The sequence below is a fragment of the Sminthopsis crassicaudata genome, chromosome 1, assembly GCF_048593235.1.
Source record: "Sminthopsis crassicaudata isolate SCR6 chromosome 1, ASM4859323v1, whole genome shotgun sequence".
Taxonomy (NCBI): domain Eukaryota; kingdom Metazoa; phylum Chordata; class Mammalia; order Dasyuromorphia; family Dasyuridae; genus Sminthopsis; species Sminthopsis crassicaudata.
The window spans coordinates 363965392-363991259 of NC_133617.1; positions in this window are offsets into that span (position 1 = coordinate 363965392).

The following is a 25868-nucleotide window of genomic DNA, read 5'->3' on the forward strand; positions in this document are numbered from 1 at the left end:
ATTTTTGTATAGGACCCATGAACTGCTGAGAAGAAAGTATATTCCTTTCTATCGCCATTCAGTTTTCTTCAAAGGTCTACCATACCTAGTTTTTCTAATGTTCTATTTACTTTTTTAATTTCTTTCTTATTTGTTTTGTGGTTTGATTTGTCTAAATCTGAGAGTGCAAGGTTGAGATCTCCCACTATTATACTTTTACTGTCTATTTCTTCTTGCAATTCTCTTAATTTTTCCTTTAGGAATTTAGATGCTATACCACTTGGTGCATATATGTTTAGTATTGATATGGCTTCATTGTTTATGCTACCTTTTAGTAGGACATAGTTTCCTTCCTTATCTCTTTTAATTAGATCAACTTCTGCTTTTGCTTGATCTGAGATAAGATGGCTACCCCTGCTTTTTTGGCTTTACCTGAAGCATAATAGATTTTGCTCCCACCTTTTACCTTTACTCTTTATGTGTCTCCCTGCTTTATGTCTGTTTCTTGTAAACAACATATTGTAGGGTTCTGACTTTTTATCCAGTCTGGTATCCATCTCTGTTTGTTGGGAGAGTTCATCCCATTCACATTTACACTTAAAATTACTAATTCTGTATTTCCTGCCATTATATTATCCACAGATTATGCTTTTTCCCTTGACCCCCCTGAACCCTTCCCCGATATTTAATTTACAGACCCCACTTGTGACACGCAGCCCTCCCTTTTTTTAGTATCCCTCCCCCCTCATTCCAAGTCCCTTCCCTTATTCCCCTTTTTCTTTTCCCTTTTTCTCTCCCCACTTTTAATGAGGTGAGAGAGAATTCTCTGAAAAACAAATATGTAAATTATTTATTATTTGAACCTCTTCTGATGAGAGTAAGATTCACACAATATTTCTCCCCCCCCCTCTAATTCCCTCAGACATGATATATTTTCTATGCCTCTTCCTGGGATGTAGTTTCCATTTTTTTATCACTCATTCCCCTTTTTCTGATACTACCCCCTTCCCTTTACTACTCCCCCCCTTTTTTATATCAGTAAAATCAAATTATCCATGTAGACTTTCTATATATCCACAACAGAGATACAGTTCTCAAGAGTTCTGTTTACCTTTTTCTGTTTCTCTTCAGTCTTGTGGATGTAGATCAAATTTTTTCTTTAAGTCTGTTTTTTTTATTCATAGAAACAAATGGAATTCCTCTGTTTCATTAAATGACCATCTTCTTCCATGGAAGAAAATGCTAAATTTAGCTAGGTAGTTTTTTTTTGGTTGCAATCCTTGATCTTTTGCCTTTTAGGAATATCAGGTTCCAGGCCCTTTGATCTTTTAATGTGGAGGCAGCCAAATCTTGAGTGTACCTTATTGTGGCCCCTTGATATTTGAATTGTTTTTTTCTGGCTGCTTGCAATATTCTTTCCTTTGCGTGGTAATTTTGCAGCTTAGCCACAATATTCCATGGAGTCATTTTTTTAGGGTCTCTTTCAGAAGGTGTTTGATGAATTCTTTCAATGCCTATTTTCCCTTCTGTTTCTATTATCTCTGGACAGTTCTCTTCAATGATTTCCTGTAAAATAGAATCTAGGCTCTTTTTTTGGTCATAGTTTTTGGAAGTCCAATGATCCTCAGATTATCTCTCCTAGATCTATTTTCGAGGTCTATAGATTTTCCCAGTAAGTATTTGACATTATTCTCCAGCTTTTCATTTTTTCTTATTTTGTTTGATTGATTCTTGGGATCTGAATGAATTATTCATTTCTATTTGTTCCATCCTGATTTTTAATGAGTTATTTTCTTCATTCTCATTTTTAGTTCTTTTTGTATATGCTCAATTGTTTTTAAATGAATTATTTTGCTCTATTGAATTTTTTTCCTTTTCCCTAATTTTTTAAAGAATTATTTTCTTTTTCCAATTCAGAAATCCTACTTTCTTGAGACCTTTTTATCTTTTCCAATTCAGAAATCATACTTTCCTGTTATTTTTTAACCTTTTGTAATTCACAGATTTTGTTTCCCTGCATCTCCTGTGGATTCTTTACTTTTTCCAACTCAAATTTTAGGATGTTGTTATTCTCTATCATAGCTTCTCTTTCCTTTCCCCATTTTTCTTCAAACTCTCTTAACTTTTTAATAGTTTCTTCTAGGAGAGAGTTATGTGATGGGGGGGGGCAGGTATCATTCCCCTTTAGGCTGTTATCTGCTGACTCTCTACTATTAACTTCCTCTGGGTTGGATACCTGCTCTTTTTTTGTGTAGAAGGAATCAATGGTTCTCTTTAGCTTTTTATTCATGTTTCAAAAACCTTTTGGGGTCAGTTCTTGGGATAAGAAATTATTTATTTATTTCTTTACCAGCTTCCTACTAGACCAGATGGATGCAGCGACTCCTGTGCCTGTGCTAAGAGAGAGCTCTGGGAGAGAGTTCCCCTCCCCCTCCCTGGAAGTGCCTCAGTGGTGATTAGTATGGCTGAGGCTGAGCTATGAGGGTTGCCCAGTAAAGGACCCCCACTGTTTGTCCTAGAGTCTTCCCTGAGGTTTAAGACTGAACAGTAAAGGTGACACAAAGCCCAGGCAATGCGTCCTGTGGGGCATGGATGTCAGCAGCTGACTTGAAAAGCCCCTGTGCTGAAACTGGAAGTGTCTACCCAGAAATGGCGGTCCCTATTTCAAAGGCTCTGTTTCTCTGGGACTTCCGTGGCTGAGTTCTACAGCCTCCAGCCAAGCCAGGCACTATGTGAATTAGATGTTGCCTTGGGCCTTGTCCCCACTTTTCAAGGTCTTAACTACCCCAAGGTGAAGCCCTGGACAGCAGAAGGTGGCTTTACAACCTTGCCGATATATGTTAGGTTACTTCCGGATTGGGGTGGTTCTAGTGTCTGGCTTTATATTTCAAAGTGGCTTGATTTTTCTTCTGAGCTGTTGTTTTATAAGCAGAGAAGAGCTAACAGCCTGTGCCAGATTCCTCTATCTCAGTGGCTTCTCTGATCCCAGAGCTCTCCCCAGCTTGATTGGTGCAGTGTGCTAGCACCTCACCCTGTCTGTGCTGGTCTTTTTTTTTTTTTTTTTCCTCCCCTGGGCACCGAACTTTTCTGTTGAAACTCCAGATTCTCTTCAGCTGGTAAGTCGTGCTTCCAGTCCTTGTGGTTTCTATCAGTTCAGCGTTATTTTTGAGGCTGATTTAACTAATTGGTAATGAGGGAAGAAAGAAGCTCACAAAATTGCGTGTATCTTCTCTGCCATCTTGGCTCCGCCCCTCTCTTTAAGATCTCTTTGGGATATAAGCCTAGTAATAACACTGCTGGATCAAAGGGTATGCACAGTTTGATAAACTTTTGAGCATAGTTCCAAATTGCTCTCTGGAATTGATGGATGTATTCACAATTCCACCAACAATGTATCAGTGGCCCAGTTTTCCCACATCCTCTCCAGCATTCCACATGATCTTTCCCTGTCGTTTTAGCCAATCTGACAGGTTTTTAGTGGTATCTTAGAGTTGTCTTAATTTGCATTTCTCTGATTAGTAATGACTTGGAGCATCTTGTCATATGGCTAGAAATAGTTACAATTTCTTCATGTGAGAATTGTCTGTTTATATCCTTTGACCTTTATCCACTGGAGCATGTCTTGATTTCTTATAAATTAGCATCAATTCTCTATATATTTTAGAAATGAGGCCGTTATCAGAACCTTTGATTTTTAAATGTTTTCCTATTTTATTGCTTCCCTTCTAATCTTGTCTGCATTAATTTTGTTTGTACAAAACCTTTTTAATTTGATATAATCAATTTTTTTTCTATTTTGTGATCAATATTGATCTCTAGTTCTTCTTTGGTCATAAATTCCTTTCTCTTTCACAGGTCTGAGAGGTAAACTATTCTGTGTTCTTCTAATTTGTTTATAATCTCATTCTTTATGCCTAGACATGAATCCATTTTGACCTTATCTTGGTGTATGGTGTTAAGTGTGGGTCAATGACTAGTTTCTGCCATAATAATTTCCAGTTTTCCCAGTAGTTTTTGTCAAACAGTGAGTTCTTATCCCAAAATCTGGGGTCTTTGTGTTTGTCAAACACTAGATTATTATTTTTTTTACTTTTTTGCCCTTTGAACCTAACGTATTCCATTGGTCAACTAGTCTGTTTCTTAGCCAATACCAAATGGTTTTGGTAACTGCTGCTTTATAATATAATTTTAGATCTGGTACAGCTATGCTGCTTTCATTTGTTTTTCTTTTTTTATTAATTCCCTTGAAATTCTTGACCTTTTGTTTTTCCATATGAATGTTATTGTTATTTCTTTTAAAGTCATTAAAATGATTTTTTTGCAAGTCTGATTGGTATAGCACTAAATAAATAGAATAGTTTAGGTAGTATTGTATCTTTATTATATTAGCTCGCCCTATCCAAGAGCATTTAATATTTTTCCAATTGGTTAGATGTGATTTTATTTGCATGGAAAGTATTTTATAGATTTGCTCATATACTTCCTGATTTTCCCTGGCAGATAGATTCCTAAATATTTTGTTAAATGGAATTTCTCCTTGTACCTAAACTGTTAGATATTGTTAGTGATATATAAGAATGCTGATGACTTATGTGGGTTTATTTTGTATCCTGCAACTTTGCTAAAGGTGTGGATCATTTCTAATAGCTTTTTAATAGAATCTCTGGGCTTCTCTAAGTATACCATCATATCATCTGCAAAGAGTAATAATTTGGTTTCCTCATTACCTATTCTAATTCCTTTAATCTCTTTCTCAATTCTTATTGCTGAAGCTAATGTTTAAAATACAATATTGAATAATAATGGTGAAAGTGGGCAACCTTGTTTCATTCCTGATCTAAATGGGAATAGTTCCATTTATCCCCCTTACATATGATGCTTACTGATGGTTTTAAATATATGCTCCTGAATATTTTAAGGGAAGTCCATTTATTCCTTTATTTTCAAGTGTTTTTATTAGGAATGGATATTGGAGTTTATCAAATGGTGTAGCGAGCTGTCGTCTCCAGAAGCTGCCGGATCACTCTCTGGGAAGAGATCTGCTGTGTCTTCTACTCAAATCTCTCCGACAGATTCTTCTTCCTGTAACGAACCGTTGTCTCCAGGCAGTTGCTGTTAACTCTTGTCCAGAGAAGTGACTTCCCTTCCTGCAGGGAGCCCCGTCAAGCCTGATGCAATGCAGAGTCTTCTTCTATCTCTGGGAGTCCTCTCTTTTATTCTCCCAGAGAATGGGCGTGGGATAATGCAAGGGCTTCTGGGAAGAACCACCTCAGCCAATGAGCCTGCTCCTTCCATCTAGTCAACCTGAGTTCTCACCTTATAATTGTCCAACCTGAATTCTCACCTTGTCACTATCCAGACAACCCGAGTTCTCACTTAGTAATCCTAACATCTCCCCCTTTCTTTTGATTTAGAACATAGGACAGTCATGATCTTGAAACATAAATCCATCAATATGGGAAGTATTACACATAATTACATAAATTACATAAGCACATAGTAACATAGTAACATAATACATTCTAGAAGTATATGACAAATAACATAATCAAATAATCATAAATTGAAAATTTATAAATGTCCATAAGTCCATTGTCCATTAGTCTCATCTTGTGTGAGGAAGTCCAATGATTCCTGCTGGTTTTTAAAGTTCTTTAACAGTCTTCTTATTATCCATGCTCTTTCAGTGTCAGATGTTTCTTAGATCTTCTCCTTTATTTTGAGGTCTTTCTCTTTTTCTGTCTCTCTCTGATGGACAAGGCGAATATGACTCGTTGGCACCCATCTGATTCCTTTTCCTGCTGAAGAAATACAAGCAAACCCTCTCCCCCAGGCAGTTAACCTATCTGGTCCCTTCCATTCACCACTTTCTGGATCTCTTCTCATCATCTGACAATTACATTGGAGTTGTTTGCACTGGATACAACCCTGTTGGTTTAAAAGGCCTGTATTCTCCCCAAGTGTAATCCATTTTTGCAATCTGATTGCCTTTTGACTGACTTATCAGGTAATCCCTTTCTGCCATGTGATTGCTTTTCTGCTGGTTGATTAAATCAGAGTCCTGGCCTTCTAAAGGTTCTTTGGGTGTAACATCAGCTGCCATCATGCCCCAAGTCTTTTTTGCCTGGGGCCCTGGACCTGGGCCCCTCATCCCATTTCCCTGAATTATTCTACACTCTGATGCCCAATGGAGTCCTCTGTTGCATTTTGGACATGGGGTTTTAGGTCTTCTTTCACCCTGTCTTCTCACTGTATCTCCATACCTACACTGAGCTCTTAGATGCCCAATTTTTCCACATTGAAAACATTGCCGAGTTTCTCTAGAAGTCCCTTGCCAGGAGGGACCCTGTCTTTCCACATTCATCATTGTCCGGGTGTAAAAAGCATTTGTTCCCACTGTAGCACAGCGTCTTATGATCTCCTCTAAAGGAGCATCTTTGTCTAATCCCCATATAATTCTTTTGCAAATCTCATTGGCATTTTCCTTAACCAGATGTCTGGTCATTATTTCTGTAGCTGCATTTTCTCCAATAGTTCTTTTGACAGCAGTTTGCAAACGTCCCACAAAATCTGCAAAAGGTTCATTGGGACCTTGCTGTATTTTAGTGAAAGCCTCTCCACGATCTTTCTGTCCAGGGAGGACACCCCAAGCTTTTATTGCAGCCTTAGCAATTTGCTCATATATTGTCATGGTATAATTAATCTGTTCCAAATTCTCTCCATACTGACCTTCACCAGCTAAGTGCTCAAAAGTGAATTGTGTGTTAACTCCTATTTCCAAATTGCATCTGACTTGAATTTTACATAATTCATGAAATTCCGCAAGCCATAGCAAATTTTCTCCAGGTTCCAGACATGTCCTTGCTATGGATTTCCAATCATTTGGGGTTAGGACTTCATAAGACAAACCATCTAGTAACATTTTGATATAAGCTGATGTAGCCCCATAAAGGGTACAACCTTTTTTCAAATCCTTAATTTTATTCAAATCTAAAGGTGCATATCTTCTCCTTTTTTTACCTACAGAGTCAATCTCTTCAATCACAGGATATGCATGTATAAAATCACTTATATCCTGTCCTTCTCTCTTAGCTTTAACCAATGCTTTTTCTAATCTTGTCATAGGCTTAGGCTTCTTCACAGGCAATTCTGTTTGTGTTTCTGCCTCTTCCCCTCTTTCTTCCTCCATCTCTGAAGGTGGGGTTGATGTGGGCCTGTCAATAATCTGTTCTCTAGGCAGGGTTGAAGCTTCTTCAAGAGAATCATACCATAATTCCTCATTTAAATCCTCTTGCTCTAGGGAAAGATCTTGATCTTTCCTTTTTTCCTCACACTTCCTCCTCTGTTCATTTTTAGAACTTTTCCTTCTCCTACAACTTGCTTGATAGTTTAAGGCTAATTGAACTATGTTGTAGATATAAAATACTTCTGCAGAAATTGAACGAGGCCCATTTTTTGCTTGAAATTCTTTCATTTCATATCCCACTAGCTTCCATTTATCTACATCTATCTTTTCTTCCTCTAAGAACCAAGGGGATGTGCGTCTTAATGCAGCCAAGAGTTTAGCAATCTGTACCCAGGTTACAAGTAAACTCTGCTCCTCAATTATCTTGATTATACTCTCTATAGTACCACTCCTGAATGGGGGTGGAGCTGAGGTTGCTTCTGGGGCTGGGATTGAATCGGCTGAGGTCCAGGGATTGAATATAGCTAACATCTGCCCCATTTCATCTATAAGAGATTCCTGGTTTAGCCCTTAACAAGTTAAGTTCCTTATTTATCTATTAGCATGCTCACTTAATCTTTAACAAAGTTTCCTCGTTACTCACGGTTCTGGGTCAGAGAGACTGAGATCTAGATCAGAAGCTTTTCCACTGGAATCAGGACTGTGTCTGTCCCTGTTCGGGCGCCAAATTGCAAAGGTCTGGTCTAGCTCCTCTTGTCAGGATAAGCAAAAGTCCTTGCCCCACGTTGGCGCCAATTGTAGCGAGCTGTCGTCTCCAGAAGCTGCCGGATCACTCTCTGGGAAGAGATCTGCTGTGTCTTCTACTCAAATCTCTCCGACAGATTCTTCTTCCTGTAACGAACCGTTGTCTCCAGGCAGTTGCTGTTAACTCTTGTCCAGAGAAGTGACTTCCCTTCCTGCAGGGAGCCCCGTCAAGCCTGATGCAATGCAGAGTCTTCTTCTATCTCTGGGAGTCCTCTCTTTTATTCTCCCAGAGAATGGGCGTGGGATAATGCAAGGGCTTCTGGGAAGAACCACCTCAGCCAATGAGCCTGCTCCTTCCATCAAGTCAACCTGAGTTCTCACCTTGTAATTGTCCAACCTGAATTCTCACCTTGTCACTATCCAGACAACCTGAGTTCTCACTTAGTAATCCTAACAAAATGGTTTTTCTGTATCTATTGAGATGATGATATAGTTTTTATTAATTTGGTTATTGATATAGCCAATTATGCTAAAAGTTTTCCCAATATTGAACCAACCTTGCATTCCAGGTATAAATCCTATTTGGTCTTAGTGTATTTTCCTGGGAATGATTTTCTGCAATTTTTTTTGCTAATATTTTATTTAAGATTTTGGCATCAATATTCATTAGGGAGATTGGTCTATAGTTTTCTTTCTCTGTTTTCAACCTACCTGGTTTAGGTATCAGTACCATGTCTTTGCCATAAAAGGAGTTTGGTAGGACTCCTTCATCCCCTATTTTTTCAAATAGTTTATATAGCATTGGAGTTAGTTGTTCTTTAAATGTTTGGTAGAATTAACATGTAAATCCATCTGGTTCTGGGGACTTTTTCTTAGGGAATTGATGAATATCTTGTTCTATTTCATTTTCTATGATGAGACTTTTTAAGCAATTTCCCTCTTCCTCTGTTAATCTGGGCAAGCTGTATTTTTGAAGATGTTATTCCATTTCATTTAAGTTATTGAATTTATTGGCATAAAGTTGGACAAAGTAACTCTTAATTGTTGGTCTAATTTCCTCTTCCTTTGTGGGAAATTCTCCCTTTTCATTTTTAAGACTAACAATTTGAATTTCCTCTTTCCTTTTTTTAAATCAGATTTGCTAAAGGTTTATCTATCTTGTTTTTTTTTTTTTTTCATATAACCAACTATTAGTTTTATTAATTAATTCAAAAGTTTCTTTTTACTTTCAATTTTATTAATCTCTCCTTTTATTTTTAGAATTTCAAGTTTAGTGTTCGACTGAGGGTTTTTAATTTGTTCCTTTTCTAGCATTTTTAGTTGAAAGCCCAATTCATTGAATTTGTCTTTCTCTATTTTATGCAAGTAGACCTCTAGAGATATAAAATTTCCCCTTATTAACACTTTGGATGCATTCCACACATTTTGGTATGATGTCTCATTATTGTCATTTTCTTGGGTGAAGTTGATAATTATGTCTATGTTTTGCTGTTTCACCCAATCATTCTTTAGTATGAGATTATTTAGTTTCCAGTTATTTTTTGGTCTATTTTCCCCTGTCTTTTTATTGAATGCAATTTTCATTACATTGTGATTTGAAAAGAATGAATTTGCTATTTTTGCCTTACTGAATTTGAATTTGGAGTTAAGTCCTAATATATGATCAATTTTTGTATAGTTTCCATGAACTGCTGAGAAGAAAGTGTACTCCTTTCTGTCTCCATTTAGTTTTCTCCAAAGATCTATCATGTCTAACTTTTCTAGTATTCTATTTTCTTCTTTGACTTCTTTCTTATTTATTGTGTGGCTTGACTTATCTAATTCTGAGAGTGTAAGGTTGAGATCTCCCACTATTATAGTTTTTCTGTCTATTTTTTCTTGCAGCTCTCTTAATATCTCTTTTAAGAATTTAGATGCTACACTACTTGGTGCATACATGTTTAATATTGATATTGCTTCATTATCTATGCTACCCTTCAACAAGATATAGTGCCTTTTCTTATCTCTTTTTATTAGATCAAATTTTGCTTTTCCTTGATCTGAGATCAGGATGGCTACTCATTTTTTTTTCTTTTTTTAACTTTACCTGAAACATAATAGATTCTGTCCAGCCTTTTAACTTTACTCTGTATGTATCACGCAGCTTTAAATGTGTGTCTTGCAAACAACATATTGTAGGGTTTTGATTTTTAATCCAGTCTGCTATCCACTTCTGCTTTATGGAAGAGTTCACTCCATTCATATTTATGGTTAAAAGTAATAACTATGTACTTCTTGCTATCTTATGTACCCCCAAATTATACTTTTCCCTTTTCATTTCCCCTTTTCCTCCTCCCCAGTATTTTATTTATGAGCACCATTTGCCTCAAATAGCCCTGGCCCTTTAGAGGCATTCCCCTTTTCCCCTTCTATTAGCCTACCTCTTCAAGTTTCTCCTTTCTTCTCCCACTTTCATATAAGGTGAAAGAAGATTCTCTGTGTAACAAAATATGTCTAATATTCTCTCTTTGATAATGATGAAAGTAAGATTCACACAATATTCATCTCTTTCCCTTCTTTCCCTCAGTGATAATAGGTTTGCTTTGCCTTTTCATGAGGCACAATTTTCCTCATTTTACTTTCCTTTTTTCCCCATAGAATCCCTTTTTCACTTCTACTTTCTTTTTTATATTATAACGGTAAAATTAAATTATACATGCACTTCCTATGTATACTTATAACAGAGATTCAGTTTTCAAGAGTTCTTTTCTTTTTACCTTTTTATGCTTCTCTTGAGTTCTATATTTGGAGGTCAAAGTTTTTGTTCAGCTGTGCTCTTTTCATCAGAAATAAATGGAATTCACCTGTTTTGTTCAATGTCCATTTTCTTCCCTTAACAAAAATGCTCAGTTTAGTGGGGTATTTTATTCTTGGGTGCATTCAAAGTTCTTTGCCTTTCAGAATATCAGATTCCAGACCCCTTGATCCTTTAAGGTGGAAGCTGTTCGTTCCTATATAATCCTTATTGTGTCTCCTCTGAATTTGATTTTTTTCCTGGCTGTTTGCAATGTTTTTCCTTTTCTTTTAGTTCTGAAATTTAGCCACAATAGTCCTTTGATATTTTGAGGTCTCATTCAGGAGGTGTTTAGTGAATTCTTTCAGTAACTATTTTACCTTCTGATCCTAGGACAACATAGTGTCTAGGCTCATTTTTTAATCATGGTTTTCAGGAAGTCCAATAATCTTTAGATTGTATCTCCTAAATCTATTGTCCAGCTTAGTTGTTTTCCCAATTGGGTATTTTACATTTTCTTTTATTTTTTTATCTTTTTTTGGTTTTGCTTTATTGATTCTTGATATTTCATTGAGTCATTAATTTACATTTGTTCATTTCTGATTTCTAATGAATTACTTTTTCCCATTTATTTATTTTTTTTTAGTTCTTATTGTATGTGTCCAATTGAATTTTTAAATGTTATTTTGTTCTGTGGATTTTTTCCATTTCACAAATTCTGTTTTTCAGGGAGTTATTTTCTTTCTCTATGTTATGAAATCTATTTTTAAGGAGTTATATGCTTAACTATATATAGTTAAGTCTATTTTGAAATGAATTTTCCGGAGATAATTTCTGTTTTCTTTTTCAAACCATATTGTAAAGTTATCATTTTCTTTCCCCGTTTTTCTTCTAGCTGTCTTTTATGATATTTTAAAATTTCTTCTAGAAAAGCTTTGTATGATGGGGACCGATTTATATCACCCTTTGGTTTTTAATCTAGAGATCATTTGTTTTTGGTCTCCTCAGGGTTTGAAATCTATTCTTCTATTTCACCATTAAAATATCTATTGTCAGTGTTCTTTTTTGTTTTTTACTAATATTTTTTAAGAGTTATGATCTGCTTTTAGGACAAGGAAAGTTGTCATTCTTCTACAAATGACAGCTACTCCACTGACTCAATCCCAGGGTTGGGTGGGTGTGGCCAGGTCCTGTGAGATTAGAGTTCACTATTTACCTTTTGTGTTTGTGTTCCATGTTTTATAACTTCTCTGGTGATCCATTGGCATGCACCCACAGCAGAGTAGTTGACACTACTATAGATTCCACCCTGTAGATTCTCCAGAGTTCACTACCCTGGGACTCTGCTACCTCTCCACTGTTTTTGGCCCTCCTGTGCTTGGCCCACCTCCCTCCATACCGGATTGAAACAGATTTTTCTGATGTTCTTTGAAATTGTCTTCTGCTGGTAATTTGTCACATTTCCAATATTCATGGATTTGGCCAGTCCAGAACTAATTCAGAAGCTGTATTTGCTAATTAGTCAGAAGACTGTGGGAAAAGGTCAGAAAGAAATGTGTGTCCTCTCTGCCATATTGGCTCTGCCCCTCTGTTTTTCTTATCCTAATGATAATAGAAAACTTTTGCAATTAACTAATCAATTTTAAACATGTGCTGGTACTTTTTTTTTCCTGTATTAAGTAAAGCACTATAATATTGGAAGTCAGGAACCATTCTAATTCTAAGAATAAATTGATATGAGAAATTAATATTCACACAGGGCCAGCCAGCTCCAAACCTTGGTATTTGTTCTTTATCCTTGCTGCATCTACAATGCTTTGGAATTACTATATTTTCCCAGTAAAGGCCTAATTATATTCATTACCTGATCATATGTACTAGGCTGCCAATCCTAAATCTTGAGTTGTTGATTATCACTCATTAATCTTAACAGCTTCTATCACAAACATCAGGATTTTTACATGCAGAAGATTTTAGGGTACATAGATTTTTTGGTACTTGAAAGAATGTATCCCATCCTTTTGCTAATTCAGCAAAATATTGATTTGTATTGCTATTTTGCATGCCTATATGCCTGGGATCATATGAAAATCTTTTGGGCAAAAAGGGCAAATGTAAAAAGTTTAAGAAGCCTTGCTCTAGAAAATACAAGATCATTTTAATGATCAAAGGATTCACCTGGAACAGTACTCTCAATCTTTTGTGTTGGACATTATTCCTGGAGAATATTGCCATCTTCCTGGTGAAGTCTATATTAATTAGAAAAAACCACAAACCTAGGTACATAATCTTGAAAAATGCAGCAGAATACATACATGTAACACGTGAATAGAATAGTTTTTTATTGGAAGGAACTGACTTAGATACTTACTAGGTAAATGAACAAGGCATTAAGTAGTTTAGCAACTCAGTTTTCTTTTTTTGTTTATATATATAAAGAATAATATTTGCAATGCTTGCCTTATGGTATTATTGTAAAGAAAAGAATTTGCATAAATGTGAGATATCCCTATTTCATATTAGGCTAAGCATGTTAAGATACATTGTTGTTAGTTTTGTTATTCAATCATGTGCTTCTACCACAAACATCAGGATCTTAACAGCTTCTATCACAAACATTAAGATTTTTATGTGGAGAAGATTTTAGGGTACACAGATATTTTTTCTGCTTGAAAGAATGTTTCCCATCCTTTTGATAATTTTATTTTTCTAATTGAAAATCAGTTGGCTTTCTCCTAAACTTCAGCTCTAATCTTTGCCCTCTCCAGGAGCATCAGCATTTAATACTGAGAACAGTAGATGGCAGTAGAGCCAAAGAATTGGGTCTTAGTCTCATCTTTTTAGCTTTTTATAACTGCTTGAGATTTGATCCCAACATGGGTAGATATGAGTCTTTAGTCTTTGACCATAGAGAAAAAACAGAAATTTAAAAATGATGAACTGCTCTGAAATCCTAATGACCAGGAATTAATTTTTCAAATATTTCCCATTATATAATATTTGAGCTCTTACCTGAAGCTTGATATGCTCAACTCACCCAAATTCTTAAAAGTCCTGCCTTTTTTTTTTTTTTTTCCTAATCCAATTCTTCTGAGAAAATAGTTAATTTGGAATCAAGGAAACTGGATTTAAATGCAGGTTCTCCAATTTACTGTATCTGTGATCATTAGCAGTGTACTTGTCACTGATTTTCAGGTTCCCAATTTTCAAAGAAAGCATTTAATTAAATCATTTATTGGATCAATACCAGTCTTACATCAAGGACAATATGATCTTTATCCTATTTGGTTTGAACAAATATTGTTCTTATCACAATACATTCCATTTATAACTTTGCAGACAACTTTTACATTTTGTGATGCTGTGATATACTATCTGATGCTATCTTTGTTATTTATGACATAGCCATTGCAGAAATTTTTAAATGCGTTTTATTTTTAACTTGATACCTAAACGAGTTGATCTTTAATACTAGAGTAATTTATGAATTTACTCTTCTGATTAAATGTATTTTAAAAGATTAAGAATCTAAGTCTCAAATCCATTGCTTCAAAACTTTTCATAATTCAGAAGTAAGGATTTGATAGAAAATTCAGATTTTTCTCATTCCCTGGACAAAATGTGTCATTAAAATTCAGCCTTCCTTTGCCCCCTCCAAATATAACCTACGTCTTAACAGAGAAACTTTGATGAACTAATAGAAAGGTAGATATTTTTAAAGGGAATATTTCAATTAATATAAGCTAAGCAAAGTATTGCTTTATGACTATAGGGATTGTCTTGTTACCCTTAAAGTATGTAACTTGAAGGGTAACAAGAGTTTAAAGTTATATATTCATTCTTTGCAAACTGGTCATCATGTTGCTACACATCAGCTTGTAGAAGATAAATGAGGAACACACGAAAGCATATTAGACTTGGGTGAGAGAAGCTTATCCTTTTAAGCAACTCAATTAAGTTTCATAAGCATTTAATAAGAACATATTATATGTAAGGTACTATTTGAAGAATGCTACACAGATGTAGAAGGCACTTAATTTAAGCTCATTGGCTTAAAATTCACATAAAACATTTTATTCCTTGCCTCTACTTAACTCTCTTGGTATGATAGAGTACTACCATTTTATATCAGATTAATTGAGTTAAAATCTTATCTCAAAAGTTTACTACAAGTATGACTTAAGCAAATCATTGAACCTTCCTAAGCCTTAATTTCATCATATATAGAAGGGGCTAGGAGTAGAGATCTTCTGAGTTCCTTCTAATTGTAGATCTATGGTCCTATGATCTTTGTATCTACTCCTAAGTCTCATCATCTCATTTAAAATTTAAACATGTTGAGGGAAATGGATCATGTTCAAATTAAAACACACACACACACACACACACACACACACACACACACACACACACACACACTAATCAAATCAACATAGGGAAAAGAAGATTTTGGTGAAAGCAGTTGTCCTAGGGCTTTAATGAAGATACTTGACAATGTGTGGATCAAATCACCTCAAAAGCTCAAACTCTATGGAAATATTATATGCAATGTCCTTTATAGGAGCTCTTCATTAATATCTCATTGTGATTTAAAGGTTACTCAGTTTTTGCAGAATAAATTAATGGTGTAGCAACACTGTGTGCTCTATTCAACTGGGAATACTATGATTTACAGAAAAAGGATACAGTTTTTTTGTTCAACAATCAGATAAATATCCAAATTCTTCTAATTTCAATGTCCTTCATTAACTAAAATACTTTTTCAGCTACTGAAATTCACAAAACTGTTTATTAAGTTTTAAAGAAACTGAATTTTGATTGGTGGTAGCAGAGGAGTCCATTGACAACAAAAAATTATATATGCTTGAAGCACTTCATTATGTATAAAGCAATATGATAGGTGCTCACATCTCTTTGCCCCCACAAAATTTAGTATAGAGAAGAATATAAGGTACATGCTGCAGAAATAATTGTGGGGTTTTGAGTGATAGTATACATAGCTTTTCACCTTTCAAATTGTTGTGCTGATAAGTTGCTTCCCCTTCTCCTTTTCCCCAAAATTACATTCTGAAATCATTAATACAAAAATCAATTTGTATTAGCAACTGCTCAAATCATATTACTATTTTATGAATATGGTAGAAAAACTTTTCCCTGTTAATGAATTCTGCTTCAAACGCCCTCATTATAAAATTTTCAAAACTCATTAGCTAAACCAGTCATTAAAAATACAATGATAATAAAGTACAATGGAAAACTGCTGATAAGATTAAATTTTGGTAAATTTTATATCTCAGCAAGGGGGAAAATGTGTTTTTAGAGTAAATGTGAAAATACTTTGTAAATATAAGTTGTATAAGATTTTACCTATATGACCAGTGTATTTCTTGGAGAGTCTAACTTACTTTGAAAGCTGAAGGCAAAAATTTTCAATGTGGGTGGGTTCAATTTAGCAAGGAAATATTAATATGAGCATTTTTAAAAGATGTAAAAGATGTTTTCAACCATGATATAGAATGAAACCTACCCAATTCCATGGATGCTTTTATGCACCCCAATAGTAATAATGAGTGTATTAGATTGCAATACATAAAAGCAATCTCTGAAATATTTGCTTATTAAAAACACTAATTTTTCATTTATCGTATGTTTGTTTGACAATCTATGAGATTTCTAACCCTCAATTTATGTTCTGATCAATTTTCATGTATATTATCTCATTTAATTTTCAAACCATCACTATATGGTAAGGGAGAGGAACAGGGAAGTCAAAGCAACAGTCCCATTTTAAGTGGGAAGTAAAAGATCCAAAAAGATCAAATACCATGTCTGTGTATGTATATGTGTGCATATGAGTATAAGCACACACATGTTTATGTATTTACACAACCACATGTATACGTGTATTTACATGTTCATAAATGTATATGTGTATATACTTATTTAGTTATTTTATATACACCACAATTCAGTAAAAGGTATTCACATTAGGATCTTCTAGACAATCTCTGTGTCTTGTTAGCCAATCAGTCTGGAAGGATCACTTAAAATATTACCAAATCAGTAAAATAGGAACAAAAATATTTTCATCACAGACCTCACATTGTTATTGGGGAAATGGAAGAGAGTAGAGTATACTTTATAAACTTTGAATTACTATATTAATATAAGTGCTTTATATGTTAATGTCATTATGTTAAACAGTATTACTGTAAATATTATTTTCAACATCTTCACTATTATTATTGGAAGATCATTCAACACATCATTATTTGAAAGTAAAGTAAGTGGATTTTATTTACCAGTGTTATAGAGATTGACAAATCAAAATGAACAGGGAGGGATTGTTTTTAAGCTCCCCTCACATTAGACCATAGATCATTCTTTTCATAAAATGGGACAACTCCAAGATAAACCTTCTTCAAACTCAGATTTCTTTTACACCAATTTTTACAATGAATTCTTCCCACTTCTCACAAGCTTTGCCCAAATTAGCCACTTAAGCTGCAGGGTTCTCCCTACCTTTCTAAGAAAGACCAATCACATTTTCCTTTTGGAGAGAAGTACTCTGGGAAGGTAAGTGAATAGGCAAAGGTTACCAGCAAATGGCTGCTGGAAAGGAAAATAGGGAAGATTGTTTGTCACTCCAAGTAGTCTTCAGACCATTAAAGCACTTTTTGCATAATGTTGCTCTTACCTCCATTATTCTTCATGCACATTTTCATTTTCTGTCCTTTCACCACTGTTGCCATTATAATTATAAATCCATATTCACTATCTCAATACTGCTTATTTGTGTAAAAGAAGAACACTATGGAAAGGAAGTCAGAGGAGGCTTAGGGACTGCTGGAGAAAAATCACAAATATCCAACTATGTGAGGCTGGAAGTCTGTGATTTTAGTTGTTTCCCCATCATAAAGGAACATTTAATATGAAATGATCATCCTCAGGTGCTGTCTTACTACTGTTTTCATAGGAAGATTAAGCAGTGGTGAATTGGAACATGTTCAATTCCTGGTCAGAGTACAAATCAGAGAACCATGGGCAACTGGAAAGAAAATGTGGATGCATTGCAATAGATTTGTTAAAGCCAACCAATTTAGCATTTAAGAAAAAAAGTCTCACACCTGGTGTAATCTGAGGAGTAGTTCTAAATCTGTTTCCAAATTATATTTATGTATTCCACTGATGTTTGAAACTCTAGAAACATCAATCAATGGGTATGTATATATATATATATATATATATATATATATATATATATATATATATATATATATATATATATATATATATATATATAAAACATTTCCTATCCAAGTTCAAAGTTCAAATGTCTTTTGTAGGCTACTACAGGTATCTTAAATTCCTAATATTTCAATATTAATCCCAGATGAAATATCCCTGGCAAGTCTCTCATTATAATCTAATGTTTTAGAAGCATTGGCCATAGAAGGGGGAGATCAGGAAGGGACACAAGTTTATTAGGAAAACACACACGCAGACAAATATGGAATACATCAAAGGCAAATGAAGTTCATTTCAGCAATCACTTACTAAGGAGCTATCAAATAAGTATCTAGTGCAGAGTCCCATGCTAATATTAGATTAGATATCAAATTAAACTCTAGTTAGGCCTCTGCTCTTGTAGAGTTGGGACACAGTTTATCAAAGTGTCAAGCAAAATTGTAGATTGTCCATTCTATTCCAGTTGCAACAGAAAGAAAGTCCTTTAAATTTTACAGAAAGTTCAACAATGTAGGTTATTTTCTTGGCAGAGAAAACTATGACTATTCAGAATTTAGGTGATTTGCAAGGACTCTCCTTGTTCAGAGGTGTTATGACTCTATGACCTTATAGCAGAAAACAAAACACAAAGGATGATATGAACAAGATGAGTAAAAAAAATGGACAGGGGAAAACAAATAACAAAAACAAAACAAAACAAAACAAAGAAACAACAACACAATACTTTAGCTGATTTGAAGTCCCAAGTGTGCAACTCATGATTTTCTTATGTGACCTGCCCAAGGACCTCTTGGCAGTTAGGAAAAGAATCCCAATTTTCTAAGTATTAGGCCGATATATTTCCAAACATACCATAACTGACATAGTTTCTATCCTAAATTCCTGGCTTCCTTCAAATGCCAGCTTAACTTTCACTTTCTACAAGAAACTTTTTCCCTAGCCCCTTTAATGAGAGTCCCTTTTATCTGTGGATTATTTTCTATATATTCTTGTACATAGGGTTTTTGCATATAATTGTTTTCATGTGTCTTTTCTATTAGAATATGAGCTCTGTGATATCCCCAGCATTTGCACCTAAGATAAAACAGGTAATTAATTTCAAAACTTACAAATTTTTTTCTGGACTATTTTGTCTGAAATGACATTTCAGATCCAAGCTATTCATATTCCATTCTCTTAATTCTCTTAAAAGAATAGATAATTATTTCTCTAAAAATCATAAATTTGTTGTCCTAGTACTTTCTCCATTTCCTCTGACTTAATCTCAAATGGTATTTCTTCATGTATTAGGAGAGCATGAAAAGATTGGCCATAGGATATTAGAGTTCATCTTATCTCCTGAAGGAATATAGTATACTTACAAAACTTTGAAGAACTCAAAAGACAAAGAGGGAAGTTATAAGAAATGCCATCTCATTCTGACCTGAAAGGAGAGTTGTTGGACAACAATAGAGTATAAAGAGAAGAACATTAAGTAAAGAGCTAATGGGAAAGTATTGTCTTTCCTTCCTGTCTGTTGTAACATCACAAAATGATGAGGGCTGTTTCAATGAAGAATTCAGGGAAGTATTTTGATGAAATGAATTAGCCTTGATCATCTAGTAAATATAGTGGTAAGTATTGTAAATATAGTGGTAAGAATTTTGACAATATACTTAACCTTATATTGTCAACCGTATTAAGAGTGAAAATATCTGTAGGAACACAATTGCTTTAAGGTCAATTCAAATTCTCAACTTTGAAAAAAAATTCCTTCTATAATATGCCTCAAATACAATTATTTACCATCTCCTTGAATATATCCCTAATGATGGTGCTCTGGGTTAAATATTTCAAATATATGAATAAAAACTAGATGCATGATTTGATAGAAAGATTCCTAGAATTAAAGTCAGGGGCTCCAGCATTTTCTGTTTCTCTGGATAAGCAAATTCCCCACTATGAGAATCAATAATCTCAATTGTAAGTTGGACCTAAAAATACTTCCTTTATATGTTTTAGAAACATGGCATGGCATAGTGGAAATAGAGCTGGTTTTGAGACCAGAAAGACTGGCATCAATTACTGCCTTAGATACTTACTAACTGTTTGACCCTTAGCAATTCATTTCTCAGGACCGATAAGTGAAACCACACTCTAAACTTTCTTCCAGCTTCTCTCCATCTATCTGAGGAATGATCTTTTTTTTTTTTTCAGCATCCTTGAATATGTGTTGTTGTTGTTGTTGCTGTTGCTGTTGTTGTTGTTTTTTCTTTGCTCCCCCCTCTTAAGAATATTCTTGCCACATAAATATCCAGATACAGTTTTACAGAATCGTAAAAGAAGTGGAGCGATATCTAAAGATATTTGGAATGGCTCCAGAAGTGCAAAACCTGACTCAATAAAATAGGAAGAAAAAAAATGATTGGGGATAAAGTCTAACAGTCAACTGTCTGGGGCTTAAGAAAATTAGAGATCTTATTGTTGTCTGTCCTGATCCTCCCCTTCACAATAACACATTATGCCCTACAATTAGGCAATCAAAGAAGATGGGTAAGATTTTTCTTTCCATGTCACCCTGACTGATCCCAAGCAATAGAAATTAGCTCCTTCCTTCCTTAGCAACCCATTGCAGCTGGAAATGATGACTCACCCTCCATGGCAGGATACTATTTTTTAACCTTCTGATAACTTGTCACAATTAGATTAAAAGCTCTTTTCCAGAGTAGGAATTACCACTTCAAGTCAGTTGAGGAAGCTTTCCTTTTTTCCTACTGAGCTAATGGGGAACTCTAGCTAATCGGAGTCTCCCACCAATCTCTATCATTGCAAAGAGGTTCTCCTTTCTAATATATGTCAGTAATTCACTTGTAATTAAATGAGAACTGATATATTATTTCCTAATGAACTCAAGTGAAGTCATCTCTCACTTCTTCCTGGTAGCACTAATTAGGCAATAAGGACTGTATCATGAGCAATAAAAATCACTTTGCTTGGCTCAGTAGGGAGGGATTAGATGGCACACTGGGAGTAAGGTTCTGATAGCCCAAAGTGTAAATAGACAGGTAGGCAGGCAGGTGGGAGGTATTAATGGAACTTTTCCAATAATCTCACCATCTGCCCTTGAATTTCTTGTATAGCAAGTGGTGGTGAGGAACAAATGAAAATGGAGAAGCAAGGCTCAGAAAAAAACAAGGTTTGTATGAGCTAGTCATTGTACAAAGGACCTGAAAACTGGTATTTTTTGCCTTGGTAAAACTATATATAATTTTCAAATGCTGCCACATTCATTCTCATTTAATCATGTGAACATTTCTTAGAGAGTTAGTAGGATAAACATTTTTACATTTTACATATGTGGAATCAAAAGTACTGAGAATCCAAATTAAAAAAACTCATAAAAAAGTATTAAGAGATTATTATGTGCCATGCATTGGATTAAGTACTAGGGAAAATTAATAAAAAGACATTATCTTGCCTTCAAGGAGTTTTTGATCTAATGGAGGAAGGGAGAGAAATAATATACAAAGGAAGTTAGGAAACCATGGGGTTACCTGCCTAAAAATGCATTTTCCATCAGACATTGGGATGGACAAATGAGTACCTAAAATAAGTTAAATGATTAGCCTAAGCTCACACATAGTAGGTTTAGCTCAAGAAGTGTGAGTAGGAGAAAATGCTAATTTGCAATTTTAAAGGAATCCTTTTATAAAATAGTTCTTAGTATAGTTGATAAAACACTTGGCTTGAAATGATGAATATTTGGAGGAGGGTGGATCAAAGATGGCAGAGAGGACACATGCTTCTTTATGATCTCCTCCCAGAGCCCTCAACTATTTCTGAAATTCAGCCTCTGAATTACTTTTATGCTAGCAAAATTCCTGAATATTGCGAGTACAGCAAATTAGCAACAGAAGATAATTTCAAGGTTTACCAGAAAAGGTCTATTTTAGTCAGGCATGGAGGTGGCCAAGTGTATGATGCCAGTGCAGGCTGTGTAGACACAGAGTGGGGTACAGTCTCTGCAGGGTGGTACAGACTCCCAGTAGTGGAAAATCTATGGGGAGGATGATACCACAGTGTTGGCCACTCAGCCCTGGTTGCAAGCCAGTAGATCAGCAGAGAAATTATGAAACATCAAATGCAAACATAAAAGTTAAAGAGTGAACCCCAAAGTGCCAGAGTTTCACAGGACTTGGCCACCCATCAGGAGTGAGCATGATCCCAATATAGCCACTGCTGTTTCAAGGTGCCTATAGAGGAGGCTTGAAAACCTCTCTTGTCCTAAAAGCAGATAACTTTTCTTATAAAATAAGTAAAAAGACAAAGAGTACCCTAACTATAGATAATTTCTATGGTGAAAGAGAAGAACAGATTTCAAATCCTGAGACTAAAAGCAGATTGTCTCCAGATGAAGCCCCAAAGAGTGGTATAATCTGATTCCCACCACACAAGGTTCTCCCAGAAGAAATTTTTAAAAAAGGATCTCAAAAGAGAGCTAGAAGAAAAATGGGGAAAGGAAAGGAAAACTTTGCAAGAGGATTTGGAAAAGGCATATAACTCATTGAAAGATAGATTTGATAAAGTGGGAAAAGAAAATAACTACCTGAAAAATGGAATTTGTGAAATGGAAAAAGAAAATAATTCCTTACAAAATAGAATTTGTTAAATGGAAACAAGTTCCATAGAACAAAACAAGTCATTTAAAAACTCAATTGGACAAGCACACACACACACAAAAAAAAAAAAGTAAATGAAGAAAATAATTCACTAAAAATCAGAAATGAACAAATCGAAATGAATGACTCAATGAGACAGCAAGAATCAGTCAAGCAAAACCAAAACAAAAGAAAAAATTGAAAAATGTAAAAGATTTACTTGAAAAAACAATTGATCTGGAAAACACATGTAGGAGAGACAATCTAAGAATTATCAGAGTTCCTGAAAACCATGATGAAAAAAAGAGCCTACCCACTATTTTCAGGAAATCATCAAAGAGAATTGCCCTAATGTTATAGAATCAGAAGGCAAAATAGACATTAAAAGAATTCACCAAACACCTGAAAGAGACCCCAAAATTAAATCTCCAATGAATATTGTGGCTAAATTTCAGAACTATTGAACCAAAGAAAAAATATTAAAACCAGCCGGAAAAAAAAAAAAAAAATCAAATGCCGAGGAGCCACAATAACAATCACCCAGGATCTATCAGCTTCTACCTTAAAGGATCAAAGGACAGGAAATATGATATTCTGAAAAGCAAATGAACTTGGAATGCAGCCAAGAATAAATACTCTGCTAAACTGAGGATCTTCTTCCAGGGAAGAAGATGGGCATTCAATAAAACAGGTGAATTCCATTTATTTCTGATGAAAAGACCAGAGCCAAACAAAAATTTGACATCCAAATATAGGACTCAAGAGAATCATAAAAAGGCAAAAAGAACTCTTGAGAACTGTATTTCTGTTATGGGTATACATAGAGAGTGCATTTATAATTTGATTTAACTGTTATAATATAAAAAATGAACTAGAGGTGTAAAGGGGATTGTACCAGAAAAAGGGAAAAGGGAAGATAAAATGAGGGAACTGACATATCACGAAGAGGCAAAGGAAATGTATTGTATTTTTGGGAAAAATGGAGGAGGATAAACATTGTGTTACTTACTCTCATCAGATTTAGCTCAAAGAGAAAACATTGGGCTTATTTTGTTTACAGAGAAACTTCTCTCACCTTATAGAAAAATGGGAGGGGAAAGTCAAAAAGGTAAGGGGTAGGCTAAATAGAAAACCGAAATAATAGGAGAAATGTATGAGAAAGGTGGAGGGACTCTAAAAAAGGGAGGGATTCTAACAAGGGAGGGCTGATGAAGGCAAGTGGTCCACATAAGTTAAATACTGGGGAGGAGGGAAATAGAAAAGGAAGAGAGAAAAATATAATCTGGGGATAATAAGATGTCAGGATTAATAGTTTTAACTATAATTGTGAATGGGGTGAACTCTCCCATAAAGTGGAAGTGGATAGCATTAATGTGGATTATAAGTCACAATCATACATTATATTGTTTACAGTAAACACATTTAAAGCAGAGTGATTCATACAGAGTAAAGTAAAAGGCTGGATCAGAATCTATTATGATTCAGGTGAAGTAAAAAAAAAAAAAAAAAAAGCAGGAGTAGTCATTCTGATTTCAGATCAAGCAAAAGTAAAAATTGATCTAATTTAAAAATACAAGGAAAGAAACTATATTTTGCTAAAGGGTACCATAGACAATGAAGTAATATCAATACTAAATGTATATGCACAACTGGTATAACGGAGAAGTTAAGAGAGCTGCAAGAATAAATAGACAGCAAAACTATAATATGGGAGATCACAACTTTGCTCTCTTAGAACTCCATAAATCAAACCACAAAATGAATAAGAAATAATTTAAAGAGGTAAATAGAATATTAGAAAAGTTAGGTATCATAGATCTTTGGAGAAAATTGAATGGAGACAGAAAGGAGAACACTTTGTCCTTGGCAGTTCATGGAACCTATACAACAATTGACCCTCTCTTTGGACATAAAGACCTCAAAATCAAATGCAGAAATAAAGAAATGATAAATGCATTTTTTTCAAATCATGATGCAATAAAAATTACACTGAATAAGAGCCAGGGGAAAACAGACCAAAAAGTAATTAGAAACTAAACAATCTTATAAAGAATGTTTCATGAAACAGCAAATCATAGCCACAGTTAATAATTTCATCCAAGAGAATGACAATAATGAGAAAACGTACTAAAATTTGTAGAATGCAGCCAAAGCAGTAAATAAGGGGAATTTTATATCTCCAGATGTTTACTTGCCTAACATAGAGAAAGAGAAGATCAATGAATTGGGCTTGCAAAAACCCCTAATCAAATACCAAACTTGAAATTCTAAAAATAAAAGAAGAGATCAATAAAATTGAAAGTAAAAAAAAAATGGTTGAATTAATAAATAAAATTAAGAGTTGGTTTTAGGAAAAAAAAACAAAAAATAGATAAAACTTTAGAAAATTTGATTAGAAAAAAGAAAGGGAAAAATAAAATTCTTTGTCTCAAAAATGAAAATGGAGAACTTTCCACCAATGAAGAGGAAATTAGAGTAATAATTAGGAGTTACTTTGCACAACTTTATGACAATAAATTTTATAATGTAAGTGAAATGGAGGAATATCTAAAACATATAATAGATTGTCCAGATTATCAGAGAAGGAAGTAAATTGTTTAAAATGTCCTATATCAGGAAAATAAATAGAATAAGCTATTATTCAACTCCATTAGAAAAAATCCCCCCCAAACAAATGGATTTACATGTGAATTCTACCAAAAATTTAAAGAACAATTAATTCCAATACTATTTAAACTAATTGAAAAAATAGGGAATGAAGGATTCCTATCAAGTACCTTTTATGACAGACATGATACTGATACCTAAACCAGTAGGACAAAAAAAGAGAAAGTAAATTATAGACCAATCTCCTTAATGAATATTGATGCAAAAATCTTAAATAAAATATTAGCAAAAAGAGTTTACAGAAAATCATCCCCAGGATAATACATCATCACCAAGTAGGATTTATACAAGGAATGTAAGGTTGGTTCAATATTAGCAAAACTATTAGCATAATTGATTATATTAATAACCAAATTAACAAAAAACATATCATCATCGCAATAGATGTAGAAAAAAGTATTTCATAAAATCCAACACCCATTCTTATTAAAAACACTAGAGAGTATAGGAATAAATGGATTTTTCCTTAAAATAGTCAGTAGCATCTATTTAAAGCATCAGTAAGCATCATATGTAATGGGGATAACCTGGAACCATTCCCAATAAGATCAGGGATGAAACAAGGTTGCTCACTATCACAATTACTATTCACTAATGTATTCAAAATGCTAGCTTTGGCCATAAGAGATGAAAA